The sequence below is a fragment of the Saccoglossus kowalevskii genome, chromosome 20 (assembly GCF_978046115.1).
Source record: "Saccoglossus kowalevskii chromosome 20, keSacKowa6.1, whole genome shotgun sequence".
Taxonomy (NCBI): Eukaryota; Metazoa; Hemichordata; class Enteropneusta; family Harrimaniidae; genus Saccoglossus; species Saccoglossus kowalevskii.
This window is the reverse complement of record NC_140660.1, coordinates 30,643,163-30,663,256: the sequence shown is the minus strand read 5'-3', so window position 1 is coordinate 30,663,256 and position 20,094 is coordinate 30,643,163. Positions and strand designations below refer to the sequence as shown.

Genomic DNA, 20,094 nt, shown 5'->3' with positions numbered 1-20,094 from the left:
ATGAAAAAAAAGTTGAACGGTCATGTGACTTTTTTTTCTAGAATTTTCTGAAATATTGTTTTGCATCTCATTTGCATAATTTTGATCGTATCAAAATTCCACGCCATAGTTTTGAAGAACATCATACATACTACAGATTAATCAAAGAATCATGAAAGTGCGACCAGTAGTTTTGGAGCAGTTGATTTATGAATATTTTTCACATTTTATATAAAATAGTCAGCAATGTTGCATTATGGGAAAGGGGGGAGGGCCTATATATGATACACATTGAATTGACATAAATTGAAAACTATTGTATATACAAACATGGAACTAACGCTATATTGAAGACATTGGACAAGAGAATTGACCAAAATATTGGATGACCATATATGGTCATGCAACTCATTAAATATGCATGTCTCTAATATCTCAGGCACTACTGCAAGTACAAACATGGAACCAACGCTATATTGAAGACATTGGCCGAGAGAATTGACCAACATATTCGATGACCATATATGGTCACAGAACTCATTAAATATGCATGTCTTTAATATCACAGGCACTATTGCAAGTACAAACATGGAACCAATGCTATATTGAAAACATTGAACAAAAGAATTGATCAACATATTGTATGACCATATATGGTCATAGAACTCATTAAATATGCGTGTCTCTAATATCTCAGGCATTATTGCAAGTACAAACATGGAACCAACGCTATATTGAAGACAGTGGACAAAAGAATTGACCAACATATTCGATGACCATATATGGTCATAGAACTCATTAAATATGCATGTCTCTAATATCTCGAGCACTTTTAAAGATAGAGACATGTACCCAAACCTATACTGAAGGCATTGGACAAAAGAATTGACCAACATTTTAAATGACCATATATGGTCATAGAACTCATTAAATATGCAAGTCTCTAATATCTTAGGCACTGTTACAAGTAGGAACATTGAACCAATGCTATATTGAAGACATTGGACAAGAGAATTGACAAACATACCTGATGACTATATATGGTCATGAAACTCATTAAATATGCATGGCTATAATATCTCGGACACTATCACATATACAAATATGGAACCAACGTTAATTTTCAGGGCTATTGCAAACAGTCATACATGGCCATGCATTGCATGTGACTTGGCCATGTGCCATGGTCTTGAAAACCGGTGATTGCTGCTATGCAGCTATATTTAGGTTTTCAAGACACATGTCTTGGAAACCTATTGTAATCGTTATGTTTTTTATTATTCCGCCAGATTTTTTCGCTAAGCGCCATTTCGACACCGTTGCACATATCTGGAAAAAATTTTCATATGTTTGTAAAGATTGATGAGATCTAGTGCATATCCTAAGATGACGCATGTTGGTCACGTGGTACGGCGGCCATTTTGAATTTAAGACGAAATATGGCATGCTCATTTAAACACCTTTCTGAGGGTCTAGGAGTCTCAAACTTTCGCTTAAAAGAAGCATTGGCCCTAGAGCTACGTATTTCATGAAAAAAAAGTTGAACGGTCATGTGACTTTTTTTTCTAGAATTTTCTGAAATATTGTTTTGCATCTCATTTGCATAATTTTGATCGTATCAAAATTCCACGCCATAATTTTGAAGAACATCATACATACTACCGATTAATCAAAGAATCATGAAAGTGCGACCAACAGTTTTGGAGGAGTTGATTTATGAATATTTTTCACATTTTATATAAAATAGTGAGCAATGATGCATTATGGGAAAGGGGGGAGGGCCCTTAATACGATACACATTGTATTGCCATATATTGAGAACTATTGCATATACAAACATGGAACCAACGCTTTATTGAAGACATTGGACAAGAGAATTGACCAAAATATTGGATGACCATATATGGACATAAAACTCATTAAATATGCATGTCTCTAATATCTCATGCACTTTTAAAGATAGAAACATGTACCCAAACCTATTGTGAAGGCATTGGACAAGAGAATTGACCAACATATTCGATCACCATATATGGTCATAGAACTTGTTAAATATACATGTCTCTAATATCTCAGGCACTATTGCAAGTACAAACATGCAACCAGTGCTATATTGAAGACATTGGACGAGACAATTGAGCAACATATTCGATGACCATATATGGTCATAGAACTCATTAAATATGCATATCCATATTATCTCGAGCACGTTTAAAGATAGAGACATGTACCCAAACCTATATTGAAGACATTGGACAAGAAAATTGACCAACATATTCGATGACCATGTATGGTCATAGAACTCATTAAATATGCATGTCTCTAATATCTCAGTCACTATTGCAAACACAAACATGTAACCAATGTTATATTGAAGACATTGAACAAAAGGATTGACCAACACATTCGATGACCATATATGGTCATAGAACTCATTAAATATGCATATCCATAATATCTCGAGCACTTTTAAAGATAGAGACATGTACCCAAACCTATACTGAAGGCATTGTACAAAATAATTGACCAACATTTTAAATGACTATATATGGTCATAGAACTCATTAAATATGCAAGTCTCTAATATCTTAGGCACTGTTGCAAGTAGGAACATTGAACCAATGCTATATTGAAGACATTGGACAAGAGAATTCACAAACATACCCGATGACTATATATGGTCATGGAACTCATTAAATATGCATGGCTATAATATCTCGGACACTATCACATATACAAACATGGGACCAACGTTAATTTTGAGGGCTATTGCAAACAGTCATACATGGCCATGCATTGCATGTGACTTGGCCATGTGCCATGGTCTTGAAAACCGGTGATTGCTGCTATGCAGCTATATTTATTATTATTATTATTCCGCCAGATTTTTCGCTAAGCGCCATTCGAACACCGTTGCATATATCTGGAAAATGTTTTCATATGTTTGTAAAGCTTGATGAGATCTAGTGCATATCCTAAGATGACGCATATTGGTCACGTGGTACGGCGGCCGTTTTGAATTTTAGGCAAAAAATGGCATGCTCATTTAAACACCTTTCGGAGGGTCTAGGAGTCTCAAACTTTCGCTTAAAAGAAGCATTGGCCCTAGAGCTACGTATTTCATGAAAAAAAAGTTGAACGGTCATGTGACTTTTTTTTCTAGAATTTTCTAAAATATTGTTTTGCATCTAATTTGCATAATTTTGATCGTATCAAAATTCCACGCCATAATTTTGAAGAACATCATACATACTACAGATTAATCAAAGAATCATGAAAGTGCGACCAGTAGTTTTGGAGCAGTTGATTTATGAATGTTTTTCACATTTTTTTATAAAATAGTCAGCAATGATGCATTATGGGAAAGGGGGGAGGGCCCTTAACAGATACAAATTGAATTGCCATATATTGAGAACTATTGCATATACAACCATGGAACCAACGCTATATTGAAGACATTGGACAAGAGAATTGACCAAAATATTGGATGACCATATATGGTCATACAACTCATTAAATATGCACGTCTCTCATATCTCAGGCACTATTGCAAGTACAAACATGGAACCATGGCTATATGGAAGACATTGGACGAGAGAATTGACCAACATATTCAATGACCATATACGGTCATATAACTCATTAAATATGCATGTCTCTAATATCTCATGCACTACTGCAAGTACAAACATGGAACCAATGCTTTATTGAAGACATTGGACAAAAGAATTGACCAACATAGTTGATGACCATATATGGTCACAGAATTCATTAAATATGCATATCCATAATATCTCTAGCACTTTAAAAGATAGAGACATGTACCCAAACCTATATTGAAAGCATTGGACAAGAGAATTGACCAACACATTCAATGACCATATATGGTTATGCAACTCATTAAATATGCATGTCTCTAATGCCTCAGGCACTATTGCAAGCACAAACATGGAACCAATGCTTTATTAAAGACATTGGACAACAAAATTGACCAACATAGTTCATGACCATATATGGTCATAGAACTCATTATATATGCATGTCTCTAATATATTATGCACTATTGCAATTACAAACATGGTACCAACCCTGTATTGAAGACATTGGACAACAAAATTGACCAACATAGTTCATGACCATATATGATCATAGAACTCATTAAATATGCATGTCTCTAATATCTTATGCACTATTGCAAGTACAAACTTAGAACCAATGCTATATTGAAGACATTGGCCGAGAGAATTGACTAACATATTCTATGACCATATATGGTCATAAAACTCATTAAATATGCATATCCATAATATCTCGAGCACTTTTAAACATAGAGACATGTACCCAAACTTATATTGAAGACATTGGACAAGAGAATTGACCAACACATTCGATGACAATATATGGTCATAGAACTCATTAAATATGCATGGCTATAATATCTCGGACACGTTCACATATACAAACATGGAACCAACGTTAATTTTCAGGGCTATTGCAAACAGTCATACATGGCCATGCATTGCATGTGACTTCGCCATGTGCCATGGTCTTGAAAACCGGTGATTGCTGCTATGCAGCTATATTTAGAATTGTATTTGCCATGACAATGATATCAACTCCAACTGATGCCAAAGTGTTCATCGGAAATGAATGATTGAGAACACCATGGTACAACCTGGTACACAAAGTAAGCAAGAAAAAGTAAACAAAATAAACAGACCAATGTTAAAGTATTCTTTTTAGGGCTGTTGTATTAAAAATTTGATCATATTTATGTGGACCAGAAATGAAATGAAGGATGCTGTTTGCACAAAAAGAACAAATAATAACATCTTCAGAACTTACTTCTTTAACTTGGACTTCATTGCCATTTATAATTCCATTACAAATTATTATATCACTTATTGCACTCAAATTATGTCCGGTCTTGAGAACTAGGGATGGAATATCATATTTCACTCCAGTAAATCCAGCAAGAGTTTTAACAGTACTGATCAATGTTGGAAAGTTTTCTGGTTGAATGAAATCTGCCATCTCCTTTAGTCCAAGTTTCTTTCCTTCAATCAACAATCTTCCACATTCACGCATTCGTTGTCGAATGTAATCAATTTTAGCTGTATCATATGTCACTTTTCCATCATTGTGCTGCCTTTTACCATGTTCTTTGAACAGCTTTTCTCCAAGTTGTCGAATAAGTGGATCTTTTTTTGCAACTTCACTGACATCATCTTGCTTCATTTCAGTCATAATTTTCCAAAATTCAAGACTTATATTTTTAGGCATGGGCATAAGTTGCTGCGCATAAGACTGTACTCGTTTCTTTCTTGTACTTTGTTGACTGATTTTCTTGAACTTGCAAGTACGTTCATGCCGCCACAGTTCTTTTCGAACATACATACCTTGGCAATGAATACAAAATAAATAATCACTTGCTGATTGCTTTTGTGGTGGTTGTCTTTTTGCTATCATAATACCATTGTCATCTTTCAGAACCTCTATATTGTGAATTTTGTTGCCTTTGTTGGTCAGCAATCCAAACAGCCTCCTGCGTTCTTTTGATCCTTTGGAATGCACCATAGCTTCTACTACATCTACTTCATCAGGATGTTTTGCCTTTATATGTCTTGCAATATGAGTCTGTGGTAGCTCACAATAGTAGCAGTAATTATACTTTAACGGTTCTTTTTTTGTCACTTTGCTTACGTAGGGTACATTTGATTGTAATTCCAGTTTGCTTAAGAGGAGAAGGTCTGTCACTAACTTGATTATTTTGAGTGTCAATAGGCTCACTAATAATCTCAAAGACAGGAGAGCTAGCTCTGATTCTTTGTGAAGTATTCCTTGTTGGCGATTCACTAGAAACTTCCATTGAGTTTTCATCATCTCTTGAAGTGCTTTCATCATCATCTCTTGAAGTGCTTTCATCATCATCTCTTGAAGTGCTTTCATCATCATCACTTGAAGTGCTTTCATCATCATCACTTGAAGTGCTTTCATCATCATCACTTGAAGTGCTTTCATCATCATCACTACTTGGAATGTATTCCGAACCAGATGATTCTCCATCGAAACTGTCATTGTGGCCCATCAATGCAGGGAACTGTATAACATAAAAAACAAGTCATTGAAAGTTCTCTTTGTGCTCGTCATATTAAAGCGGAGGGGTTGTCACGAGCGTGTCCTTGAAACTTGAGTTCCAATCATGACCAAATCTCTCACAATTATCAAGTTACCCCATACACTGAATCATTTCATCGCAAAACTACTATGAATAGTAAAAAGCCATTCTACTAACAGGAGGATGGTTGGAACAGGTGCAGGATGAAGTTGTTCATGGGCATGGTCTCCCACTGCATACTTTTTCAGTATTGCAGTACTATGCCATTAAGCGTATATGCTCCCAATTTTCCTCTCTTATTCAAAGTGTCAATGCATCATGCAGTTAATATACATGGTCTCACACTGCACACTTTTTCAGAGTATAAGTGGCTTCAGATTGCAGTGTTATTATAAAACCATTAAGTGTATGCTCACAATTTTCCTCTCTTATTCAAAGTGTCAATGCATCATGCAGTTAATATACATGGTCTCACACTGCACACTTTTTCAGAGTATAAGTGGCCTCAGATTGCAGTATTATACCATTAAGTGTATGCTCCCAATTTTCCTCTCTTATTCAAAGTGTCAATGCATCATGCAGTTAATATACATGGTCTCACACTACACACTTTTTCAAAGTATAAGTGGCCTCAGATTGCAGTGTTATACCATTAAGTGTATGCTCCCAATTTTTCTCTCTTATTCAAAGTGTCAATGCATCATGCAGTTCATGTGCATGGTCTCACACTGCACACTTTTCAGAGTATAAGTGGCTTCAGATTGCAGTGTTATTATAAAACCATTAAGTGTATGCTCACAATGTTCCTCTCTTATTCAAAGTGTCAATGCATCATGCAGTTCATGTGCATGGTCTCACACTGCACACTTTTCAGAGTATAAGTGGCTTCAGATTGCAGTGTTATACCATTAAGTGTATGCTCCCAATTTTCCTCTCTTATTCAAAGTGTCAATGCATCATGCAGTTAGAGTGCATGGTCTCACACTGCACACTTTTTCAGAGTATAAGTGGCTTCAGACTGCACTGTTATACCATTAAGTGTATGCTCCGAATTTTCCTCTCTTATTCAAAGTGTCAATGCATCATGCAGTTAATATACATGGTCTCACACTGAATACTTTTTCAGAGTATAAGTGGCCTCAGATTGCAGTGTTATACCATTAAGTGTATGCTCCCAATTTTCCTCTCTTATTCAAAGTGTCAATGCATCATGCAGTTAATATACATGGTCTCACACTGAATACTTTTTCAGAGTATAAGTGGCCTCAGATTGCAGTGTTATACCATTAAGTGTATGCTCCCAATTTTCCTCTCTTATTCAAAGTGTCAATGCATCATGCAGTTAATATACATGGTCTCACACTGAATACTTTTTCAGAGTATAAGTGGCCTCAGATTGCAGTGTTATACCATTAAGTGTATGCTCCCAATTTTCCTCTCTTATTCAAAGTGTCAATGCAACATGCAGTTCATATGCATGGTCTCACACTGCACACTTTTCAGAGTATAAGTGGCTTCAGATTGCACTGTTATACCATTAAGTGTATGCTCCCAATTTTCCTCTCTTATTCAAAGTGTCAATGCAACATGCAGTTCATATGCATGGTCTCACACTGCACACTTTTCAGAGTATAAGTGGCTTCAGATTGCAGTGTTATACCATTAAGTGTATGCTCCCAATTTTCCTCTCTTATTCAAAGTGTCAATGCAACATGCAGTTCATATGCATGGTCTCACACTGCACACTTTTCAGAGTATAAGTGGCTTCAGATTGCAGTGTTATACCATTAAGTGTATGCTCCCAATTTTCCTCTCTTATTCAAAGTGTCAATGCAACATGCAGTTCATATGCATGGTCTCACACTGCACACTTTTCAGAGTATAAGTGGCTTCAGATTGCAGTGTTATACCATTAAGTGTATGCTCCCAATTTTCCTCTCTTATTCAAAGTGTCAATGCATCATGCAGTTAATATACATGGTCTCACACTGCACACTTTTTCAGAGTATATGTGGCTTCAGATTGCAGTGTTATTATAAAACCATTAAGTGTATGCTCACAATTTTCCTCTCTTATTCAAAGTGTCAATGCATCATGCAGTTCATGTGCATGGTCTCACACTGCACACTTTTCAGAGTATAAGTGGCTTCAGATTGCAGTGTTATACCATTAAGTGTATGCTCCCAATTTTCCTCTCTTATTCAAAGTGTCAATGCATCATGCAGTTAATATACATGGTCTCACACTGCACACTTTTTCAGAGTATAAGTGGCTTCAGATTGCAGTGTTATACCATTAAGTGTATGCTCCCAATTTTCCTCTCTTATTCAAAGTGTCAATGCATCATGCAGTTAGAGTGCATGGTCTCACACTGCACACTTTTTCAGAGTATAAGTGGCCTCAGATTGCAGTGTTATACCATTAAGTGTATGCTCCCAATTTTCCTCTCTTATTCAAAGTGTCAATGCATCATGCAGTTCATGTGCATGGTCTCACACTGCACACTTTTCAGAGTATAAGTGGCTTCAGATTGTAGTGTTATTATAAAACCATTAAGTGTATGCTCACAATTTTCCTCTCTTATTCAAAGTGTCAATGCATCATGCAGTTCATGTGCATGGTCTCACACTGCACACTTTTCAGAGTATAAGTGGCTTCAGATTGCAGTGTTATACCATTAAGTGTATGCTCCCAATTTTCCTCTCTTACACAAAGTGTCAATGCATCATGCAGTTAATATACATGGTCTTACAGTGCACACTTTTTCAGAGTATATGTGGCTTCAGATTGCAGTGTTATACCATTAAGTGTATGCTCACAATTTTCCTCTCTTATTCAAAGTGTCAATGCATCATGCAGTTCATGTGCATGGTCTCACACTGCACACTTTTCAGAGTATAAGTGGCTTCAGATTGCAGTGTTATACCATTAAGTGTATGCTCCCAATTTTCCTCTCTTATTCAAAGTGTCAATGCATCATGCAGTTAGAGTGCATGGTCTCACACTGCACACTTTTTCAGAGTATAAGTGGCTTCAGATTGCAGTGTTATACCATTAAGTGTATGCTCACAATTTTCCTCTCTTATTCAAAGTGTCAATGCATCATGCAGTTAATATACATGGTCTCACACTGCACACTTTTTCAGAGTATAAGTGGCCTCAGATTGCAGTACTATACCATTAAGTGTATGCTCCCAATTTTCCTCTCTTATTCAAAGTGTCAATGCATCATGCAGTTCATGTGCATGGTCTCACACTGCACACTTTTCAGAGTATAAGTGGCTTCAGATTGCAGTGTTATACCATTAAGTGTATGCTCCCAATTTTCCTCTCTTACTCAAAGTGTCAATGCATCATGCAGTTCATGTGCATGGTCTTACACTGCACACTTTTCAGAATATAAGTGGCCTCAGATTGCAGTGCTATACCATTAAGTGTATGCTCCCAATTTTCCTCTCTAATTCAATGTATCAATGCATCATGCAGTTAATATACATGGTCTTACAGTGCACACTTTTCAGAGTATAAGTGGCTTCAGATTGCAGTGTTATACCATTAAGTGTATGCTCCCAATTTTCCTCTCTTACTCAAAGTGTCAATGCATCATGCAGTTCATGTGCATGGTCTTACACTGCACACTTTTCAGAATATAAGTGGCCTCAGATTGCAGTGCTATACCATTAAGTGTATGCTTCCAATTTTCCTCTCTAATTCAATGTATCAATGCATCATGCAGTTAGAGTGCATGGTCTCACACCGCACACTTTTCAGAGTATAAGTGGCTTCAGATTGCAGTGTTATACCATTAAGTGTATGCTCCCAATTTTCCTCTCTTATTCAAAGTGTCAATGCATCATGCAGTTCATGTGCATGGTCTCACACTGAACACTTTTTCAGAGTATAAGTGGCTTCAGATTGCAGTGTTATACCATTAAGTGTATGCTCACAATTTTCTTCTCTTATTCAAAGTGTCAATGCATCATGCAGTAAATATACATGGTCTCACACTGCACACTTTTCAGAGTATAAGTGGCTTCAGATTGCAGTGTTATACCATTAAGTGTATGCTCCCAATTTTCCTCTCTTATTCAAAGTGTCAATGCATCATGCAGTTAGAGTGCATGGTCTCACACTGCACACTTTTTCAGAGTATAAGTGGCTTCAGACTGCACTGTTATACCATTAAGTGTATGCTCCCAATTTTCCTCTCTTATTCAAAGTGTCAATGCATCATGCAGTTAGAGTGCATGGTCTCACACTGCACACTTTTTCAGAGTATAAGTGGCTTCAGACTGCACTGTTATACCATTAAGTGTATGCTCCCAATTTTCCTCTCTTATTCAAAGTGTCAATGCATCATGCAGTTAATATACATGGTCTCACACTACACACTTTTTCAAAGTATAAGTGGCCTCAGATTGCAGTGTTATATCATTATTAAGTGTATGCTCCCAATTTTCCTCTCTTATTCAAAGTGTCAATGCATCATGCAGTTAATACACATGGTCTCACACTGCACACTTTTCAGAGTATAAGTGGCCTCAGATTGCAGTGTTATACCATTAAGTGTATGCTTAAATTTTCCTCTCTTATTCAAAGTGTCAATGCATCATGCAGTTCTTGTGCATGGTCTCACACTGCACACTTTTCAGAGTATAAGTGGCTTCAGATTGCAGTGTTATACCATTAAGTGTATGCTCCCAATTTTCCTTTCTTATTCAAAGTGTCAATGCATCATGCAGTTAGAGTGCATGGTCTCACACTGCACACTTTTTCGGAGTATAAGTGGCCTTAGATTGCACTGTTATACCATTAAGTGTATGCTCCCAATTTTCCTCTCTTATTCAAAGTGTCAATGCATCATGCAGTTAATATACATGGTCTCACATTGCACACTTTTCAGAGTATAAGTGGCCTTAGATTGCACTGTTATACCATTAAGTGTATGCTCCCAATTTTCCTCTCTTATTCAAAGTGTCAATGCATCATGCAGTTAATATACATGGTCTCACATTGCACACTTTTCAGAGTATAAGTGGCTTCAGATTGCAGTGTTATACCATTAAGTGTATGCTCCCAATTTTCCTCTCTTATTCAAAGTGTCAATGCATCATGCAGTTAGAGTGCATGGTCTCAGACTGCACACTTTTTCAGAGTATAAGTGGCCTCAGATTGCAGTGTTATACCATTAAGTGTATGCTCCCAATTTTCCTCTCTTATTCAAAGTGTCAATGCATCATGCAGTTAATATACATGGTCTCACACTGCACACTTTTTCAGAGTATAAGTGGCCTCAGATTGCAGTGTTATACCATTAAGTGTATGCTCCCAATTTTCCTCTCTTATTCAAAGTGTCAATGCATCATGCAGTTCATGTGCATGGTCTCACACTGCACACTTTTCAGAGTATAAGTGGCCTCAGATTGCAGTGTTATACCATTAAGTGTATGCTCCCAATTTTCCTCTTATTCAAAGTGTCAATGCATCATGCAGTTAATATACATGGTCTCACACTGCACACTTTTTCAGAGTATAAGTGGCCTCAGATTGCAGTGTTATACCATTAAGTGTATGCTCCCAATTTTCCTCTTATTCAAAGTGTCAATGCATCATGCAGTTAATATACATGGTCTCACACTGCACACTTTTCAGAGTATAAGTGGCTTCAGATTGCAGTGTTATACCATTAAGTGTATGCTCCCAATTTTCCTCTCTTATTCAAAGTGTCAATGCATCATGCAGTTAGAGTGCATGGTCTCAGACTGCACACTTTTTCAGAGTATAAGTGGCTTCAGATTGCAGTGTTATACCATTAAGTGTATGCTCCCAATTTTCCTCTCTTATTCAAAGTGTCAATGCATCATGCAGTTAATATACATGGTCTCACACTACACACTTTTTCAGAGTATAAGTGGCTTCAGATTGCAGTGTTATACCATTAAGTGTATGCTCCCAATTTTCCTCTCTTATTCAAAGTGTCAATGCATCATGCAGTTAATATACATGGTCTCACACAGCACACTTTTCAGAGTATAAGTGGCTTCAGATTGCAGTGTTATACCATTAAGTGTATGCTCCCAATTTTCCTATCTTACTCAAAGTGTCAATGCATTATGCAGTTAGAGTGCATGGACTCACACTGCACACTTTTTCAGAGTATAAGTGGCCTCAGATTGCAGTGTTATACCATTAAGTGTATGCTCCCAATTTTCCTATCTTACTCAAAGTGTCAATGCATTATGCAGTTAGAGTGCATGGTCTCACACTGCACACTTTTTCAGAGTATAAGTGGCTTCAGATTGCAGTGTTATACCATTATGTGTATGCTCCCAATTTTTCTCTCTTATTCAAAATGTCAATGCATCATGCAGTTAATATACATGGTCTCACACTGCACACTTTTTCAGAGTATAAGTGGCCTCAGATTGCAGTGTTATACCATTAAGTGTATGCTCCCAATTTTCCTCTCATATTCAAAGTGTCAATGCATTATGCAGTTAGAGTGCATGGTCTCACACTGCACACTTTTTCAGAGTATAAGTGGCTTCAGATTGCAGTGTTATACCATTAAGTGTTTGCTTAAATTTTCCTCTCTTATTCAAAGTGTCAATGCATCATGCAGTTAATATACATGGTCTCACACTGCACAATTTTTCAGAGTATAAGTGGCCTCAGATTGCAGTGTTATACCATTAAGTGTATGTTCCCAATTTTCCTCTTATTCAAAGTGTCAATGCATCATGCAGTTAATATACATGGTCTCACACTGCACACTTTTTCAGAGTATAAGTGGCCTCAGATTGCAGTGTTATACCATTAAGTGTATGCTCCCAATTTTCCTCTCTTATTCAAAGTGTCAATGCATCATGCAGTTAATATACATGGTCTCACACTGCACACTTTTCAGAGTATAAGTGGCTTCAGATTGCAGTGTTATACCATTAAGTGTATGCTCCCAATTTTCCTCTCTTATTCAAAGTGTCAATGCATTATGCAGTTAGAGTGCATGGTCTCACACTGCACACTTTTTCAGAGTATAAGTGGCTTCAGATTGCAGTGTTATACCATTATGTGTATGCTCCCAATTTTTCTCTCTTATTCAAAATGTCAATGCATCATGCAGTTAATATACATGGTCCCACACTGCACAATTTTTCAGAGTATAAGTGGCCTCAGATTGCAGTGTTATACCATTAAGTGTATGTTCCCAATTTTCCTCTTATTCAAAGTGTCAATGCATCATGCAGTTAATATACATGGTCTCACACTGCACACTTTTTCAGAGTATAAGTGGCCTCAGATTGCAGTGTTATACCATTAAGTGTATGCTCCCAATTTTCCTCTCTTATTCAAAGTGTCAATGCATCATGCAGTTAATATACATGGTCTCACACTGCACACTTTTCAGAGTAAAAGTGGCCTCAGATTGCAGTGTTATACCATTAAGTGTATGCTCCCAATTTTCCTCTCTTATTCAAAGCGTCAATGCTTCATGCAGTTAGAGTGCATGGACTCACACTGCACACTTTTTCAGAGTATAAGTGGCCTCAGATTGCAGTGTTATACCATTAAGTGTATGCTCCCAATTTTCCTATCTTACTCAAAGTGTCAATGCATTATGCAGTTAGAGTGCATGGTCTCACACTGCACACTTTTTCAGAGTATAAGTGGCTTCAGATTGCAGTGTTATACCATTATGTGTATGCTCCCAATTTTTCTCTCTTATTCAAAATGTCAATGCATCATGCAGTTAATATACATGGTCCCACACTGCACAATTTTTCAGAGTATAAGTGGCCTCAGATTGCAGTGTTATACCATTAAGTGTATGTTCCCAATTTTCCTCTTATTCAAAGTGTCAATGCATCATGCAGTTAATATACATGGTCTCACACTGCACACTTTTTCAGAGTATAAGTGGCCTCAGATTGCAGTGTTATACCATTAAGTGTATGCTCCCAATTTTCCTCTCTTATTCAAAGTGTCAATGCATCATGCAGTTAATATACATGGTCTCACACTGCACACTTTTCAGAGTATAAGTGGCTTCAGATTGCAGTGTTATACCATTAAGTGTATGCTCCCAATTTTCCTCTCTTATTCAAAGTGTCAATGCATTATGCAGTTAGAGTGCATGGTCTCACACTGCACACTTTTTCAGAGTATAAGTGGCTTCAGATTGCAGTGTTATACCATTATGTGTATGCTCCCAATTTTTCTCTCTTATTCAAAATGTCAATGCATCATGCAGTTAATATACATGGTCCCACACTGCACAATTTTTCAGAGTATAAGTGGCCTCAGATTGCAGTGTTATACCATTAAGTGTATGTTCCCAATTTTCCTCTTATTCAAAGTGTCAATGCATCATGCAGTTAATATACATGGTCTCACACTGCACACTTTTTCAGAGTATAAGTGGCCTCAGATTGCAGTGTTATACCATTAAGTGTATGCTCCCAATTTTCCTCTCTTATTCAAAGTGTCAATGCATCATGCAGTTAATATACATGGTCTCACACTGCACACTTTTCAGAGTAAAAGTGGCCTCAGATTGCAGTGTTATACCATTAAGTGTATGCTCCCAATTTTCCTCTCTTATTCAAAGCGTCAATGCTTCATGCAGTTAGAGTGCATGGACTCACACTGCACACTTTTTCAGAGTATAAGTGGCCTCAGATTGCAGTGTTATACCATTAAGTGTATGCTCCCAATTTTCCTATCTTACTCAAAGTGTCAATGCATTATGCAGTTAGAGTGCATGGTCTCACACTGCACACTTTTTCAGAGTATAAGTGGCTTCAGATTGCAGTGTTATACCATTATGTGTATGCTCCCAATTTTTCTCTCTTATTCAAAATGTCAATGCATCATGCAGTTAATATACATGGTCTCACACTGCACACTTTTTCAGAGTATAAGTGGCCTCAGATTGCAGTGTTATACCATTAAGTGTATGCTCCCAATTTTCCTCTCATATTCAAAGTGTCAATGCATTATGCAGTTAGAGTGCATGGTCTCACACTGCACACTTTTTCAGAGTATAAGTGGCTTCAGATTGCAGTGTTATACCATTAAGTGTTTGCTTAAATTTTCCTCTCTTATTCAAAGTGTCAATGCATCATGCAGTTAATATACATGGTCTCACACTGCACAATTTTTCAGAGTATAAGTGGCCTCAGATTGCAGTGTTATACCATTAAGTGTATGTTCCCAATTTTCCTCTTATTCAAAGTGTCAATGCATCATGCAGTTAATATACATGGTCTCACACTGCACACTTTTTCAGAGTATAAGTGGCCTCAGATTGCAGTGTTATACCATTAAGTGTATGCTCCCAATTTTCCTCTCTTATTCAAAGTGTCAATGCATCATGCAGTTAATATACATGGTCTCACACTGCACACTTTTCAGAGTATAAGTGGCTTCAGATTGCAGTGTTATACCATTAAGTATATGCTCCCAATTTTCCTCTCTTATTCAAAGTGTCAATGCATTATGCAGTTAGAGTGCATGGTCTCACACTGCACACTTTTTCAGAGTATAAGTGGCTTCAGATTGCAGTGTTATACCATTATGTGTATGCTCCCAATTTTTCTCTCTTATTCAAAATGTCAATGCATCATGCAGTTAATATACATGGTCCCACACTGCACAATTTTTCAGAGTATAAGTGGCCTCAGATTGCAGTGTTATACCATTAAGTGTATGTTCCCAATTTTCCTCTTATTCAAAGTGTCAATGCATCATGCAGTTAATATACATGGTCTCACACTGCACACTTTTTCAGAGTATAAGTGGCCTCAGATTGCAGTGTTATACCATTAAGTGTATGCTCCCAATTTTCCTCTCTTATTCAAAGTGTCGATGCATCATGCAGTTAATATACATGGTCTCACACTGCACACTTTTTCAGAGTATAAGTGGCTTCAGATTGCAGTGTTATACCATTATGTGTATGCTCCCAATTTTTCTCTCTTATTCAAAATGTCAATGCATTATGCAGTTAATATACATGGTCTCACACTGCACACTTTTCAGAGTATAAGTGGCTTCAGATTGCAGTGTTATACCATTAAGTGTATGCTCCCAATTTTCCTCTCTTATTCAAAGTGTCAATGCATCATGCAGTTAATATACATGGTCTCACACTGCACACTTTTTCAGAGTATAAGTGGCCTCAGATTGCAGTGTTATACCATTAAGTGTATGCTCCCAATTTTCCTCTCTTATTCAAAGTGTCAATGCATCATGCAGTTAATATACATGGTCTCACACTGCACACTTTTCAGAGTATAAGTGGCTTCAGATTGCAGTGTTATACCATTAAGTGTATGCTCCCAATTTTTCTCTTATTCAAAGTGTCAATGCATCATGCAGTTAATATACATGGTCTCACACTGCACACTTTTTCAGAGTATAAATGGCCTCAGATTGCAGTGTTATACCATTAAGTGTATGCTCCCAATTTTCCTCTCATTCAAAGTGTCAATGCATTATGCAGTTAGAGTGCATGGTCTCACACTGCACACTTTTTCAGAGTATAAGTGGCTTCAGATTGTAGTGTTATACCATTAAGTGTATGCTTAAATTTTCCTCTCTTATTCAAAGTGTCAATGTATCATGCAGTTAATATACATGGTCTCACACTGCACACTTTTCAGAGTATAAGTGGCCTCAGATTGCAGTGTTATACCATTAAGTGTATGCTCCCAATTTTCTTCTCTTATTCAAAGTGTCAATGCATCATGCAGTTAGAGTGCATGGACTCACACTGCACACTTTTTCAGAGTATAAGTGGCTTCAGATTGCAGTGTTATACCATTAAGTGTATGCTTAAATTTTCCTCTCTTATTCAAAGTGTCAATGCATCATGCAGTTAATATACATGGTCTCACACTGCACAATTTTTCAGAGTATAAGTGTCCTCAGATTGCAGTGTTATACCATTAAGTGTATGTTCCCAATTTTCCTCTTATTCAAAGTGTCAATGCATCATGCAGTTAATATACATGGTCTCACACTGCACACTTTTTCAGAGTATAAGTGGCCTCAGATTGCAGTGTTATACCATTAAGTGTATGCTCCCAAGTTTCCTCTCTTATTCAAAGCGTCAATGCTTCATGCAGTTAGAGTGCATGGACTCACACTGCACACCTTTTCAGAGTATAAGTGGCCTCAGATTGCAGTGTTATACCATTAAGTGTATGCTCCCAATTTTCCTATCTTACTCAAAGTGTCAATGCATTATGCAGTTAGAGTGCATGGTCTCACACTGCACACTTTTTCAGAGTATAAGTGGCTTCAGATTGCAGTGTTATACCATTATGTGTATGCTCCCAATTTTTCTCTCTTATTCAAAATGTCAATGCATCATGCAGTTAATATACATGGTCTCACACTGCAGAATTTTTCAGAGTATAAGTGTCCTCAGATTGCAGTGTTATACCATTAAGTGTATGCTCCCAATTTTCCTCTCTTATTCAAAGTGTCAATGCATCATGCAGTTAATATACATGGTCCCACACTGCACAATTTTTCAGAGTATAAGTGGCCTCAGATTGCAGTGTTATACCATTAAGTGTATGTTCCCAATTTTCCTCTTATTCAAAGTGTCAATGCATCATGCAGTTAATATACATGGTCTCACACTGCACACTTTTTCAGAGTATAAGTGGCCTCAGATTGCAGTGTTATACCATTAAGTGTATGCTCCCAATTTTCCTCTCATATTCAAAGTGTCAATGCATTATGCAGTTAGAGTGCATGGTCTCACACTGCACACTTTTTCAGAGTATAAGTGGCTTCAGATTGCAGTGTTATACCATTAAGTGTTTGCTTAAATTTTCCTCTCTTATTCAAAGTGTCAATGCATCATGCAGTTAATATACATGGTCTCACACTGCACAATTTTTCAGAGTATAAGTGGCCTCAGATTGCAGTGTTATACCATTAAGTGTATGTTCCCAATTTTCCTCTTATTCAAAGTGTCAATGCATCATGCAGTTAATATACATGGTCTCACACTGCACACTTTTTCAGAGTATAAGTGGCCTCAGATTGCAGTGTTATACCATTAAGTGTATGCTCCCAATTTTCCTCTCTTATTCAAAGTGTCAATGCATCATGCAGTTAATATACATGGTCTCACACTGCACACTTTTCAGAGTATAAGTGGCTTCAGATTGCAGTGTTATACCATTAAGTGTATGCTCCCAATTTTCCTCTCTTATTCAAAGTGTCAATGCATTATGCAGTTAGAGTGCATGGTCTCACACTGCACACTTTTTCAGAGTATAAGTGGCTTCAGATTGCAGTGTTATACCATTATGTGTATGCTCCCAATTTTTCTCTCTTATTCAAAATGTCAATGCATCATGCAGTTAATATACATGGTCCCACACTGCACAATTTTTCAGAGTATAAGTGGCCTCAGATTGCAGTGTTATACCATTAAGTGTATGTTCCCAATTTTCCTCTTATTCAAAGTGTCAATGCATCATGCAGTTAATATACATGGTCTCACACTGCACACTTTTTCAGAGTATAAGTGGCCTCAGATTGCAGTGTTATACCATTAAGTGTATGCTCCCAATTTTCCTCTCTTATTCAAAGTGTCAATGCATCATGCAGTTAATATACATGGTCTCACACTGCACACTTTTCAGAGTAAAAGTGGCCTCAGATTGCAGTGTTATACCATTAAGTGTATGCTCCCAATTTTCCTCTCTTATTCAAAGCGTCAATGCTTCATGCAGTTAGAGTGCATGGACTCACACTGCACACTTTTTCAGAGTATAAGTGGCCTCAGATTGCAGTGTTATACCATTAAGTGTATGCTCCCAATTTTCCTATCTTACTCAAAGTGTCAATGCATTATGCAGTTAGAGTGCATGGTCTCACACTGCACACTTTTTCAGAGTATAAGTGGCTTCAGATTGCAGTGTTATACCATTATGTGTATGCTCCCAATTTTTCTCTCTTATTCAAAATGTCAATGCATCATGCAGTTAATATACATGGTCTCACACTGCACACTTTTTCAGAGTATAAGTGGCCTCAGATTGCAGTGTTATACCATTAAGTGTATGCTCCCAATTTTCCTCTCATATTCAAAGTGTCAATGCATTATGCAGTTAGAGTGCATGGTCTCACACTGCACACTTTTTCAGAGTATAAGTGGCTTCAGATTGCAGTGTTATACCATTAAGTGTTTGCTTAAATTTTCCTCTCTTATTCAAAGTGTCAATGCATCATGCAGTTAATATACATGGTCTCACACTGCACAATTTTTCAGAGTATAAGTGGCCTCAGATTGCAGTGTTATACCATTAAGTGTATGTTCCCAATTTTCCTCTTATTCAAAGTGTCAATGCATCATGCAGTTAATATACATGGTCTCACACTGCACACTTTTTCAGAGTATAAGTGGCATCAGATTGCAGTGTTATACCATTAAGTGTATGCTCCCAATTTTCCTCTCTTATTCAAAGTGTCAATGCATCATGCAGTTAATATACATGGTCTCACACTGCATACTTTTCAGAGTATAAGTGGCTTCAGATTGCAGTGTTATACCATTAAGTGTATGCTCCCAATTTTCCTCTCTTATTCAAAGTGTCAATGCATTATGCAGTTAGAGTGCATGGTCTCACACTGCACACTTTTTCAGAGTATAAGTGGCTTCAGATTGCAGTGTTATACCATTAAGTGTATGCTCCCAATTTTCCTCTCTTACTCAAAGTGTCAATGCATTATGCAGTTAGAGTGCATGGTCTCACACTGCACACTTTTTCAGAGTATAAGTGGCTTCAGATTGCAGTGTTATACCATTAAGTGTATGCTCCCAATTTTCCTCTCTTATTCAAAGTGTCAATGCATCATGCAGTTAATATACATGGTCTCACACTGCACACTTTTCAGAGTATAAGTGGCATCAGATTGCAGTGTTATACCATTAAGTGTATGCTCCCAATTTTCCTCTCTTATTCAAAGTG

The 20,094-nt window shown here is 37.1% G+C and overlaps 1 long non-coding RNA gene across 1 annotated transcript; it reads right to left on the bottom strand.

Moving 5' to 3' along the window:
- Positions 1-18,827: 18,827 nt before the first annotated feature.
- Positions 18,828-19,577, bottom strand: LOC146730210 (uncharacterized). Its single transcript, XR_014927818.1, has 2 exons — positions 19,511-19,577; positions 18,828-18,882 (listed from the first exon to the last, which is right to left on the bottom strand). It is a non-coding gene; the product is annotated as an uncharacterized LOC146730210 (long non-coding RNA).
- Positions 19,578-20,094: the final 517 nt, after the last annotated feature.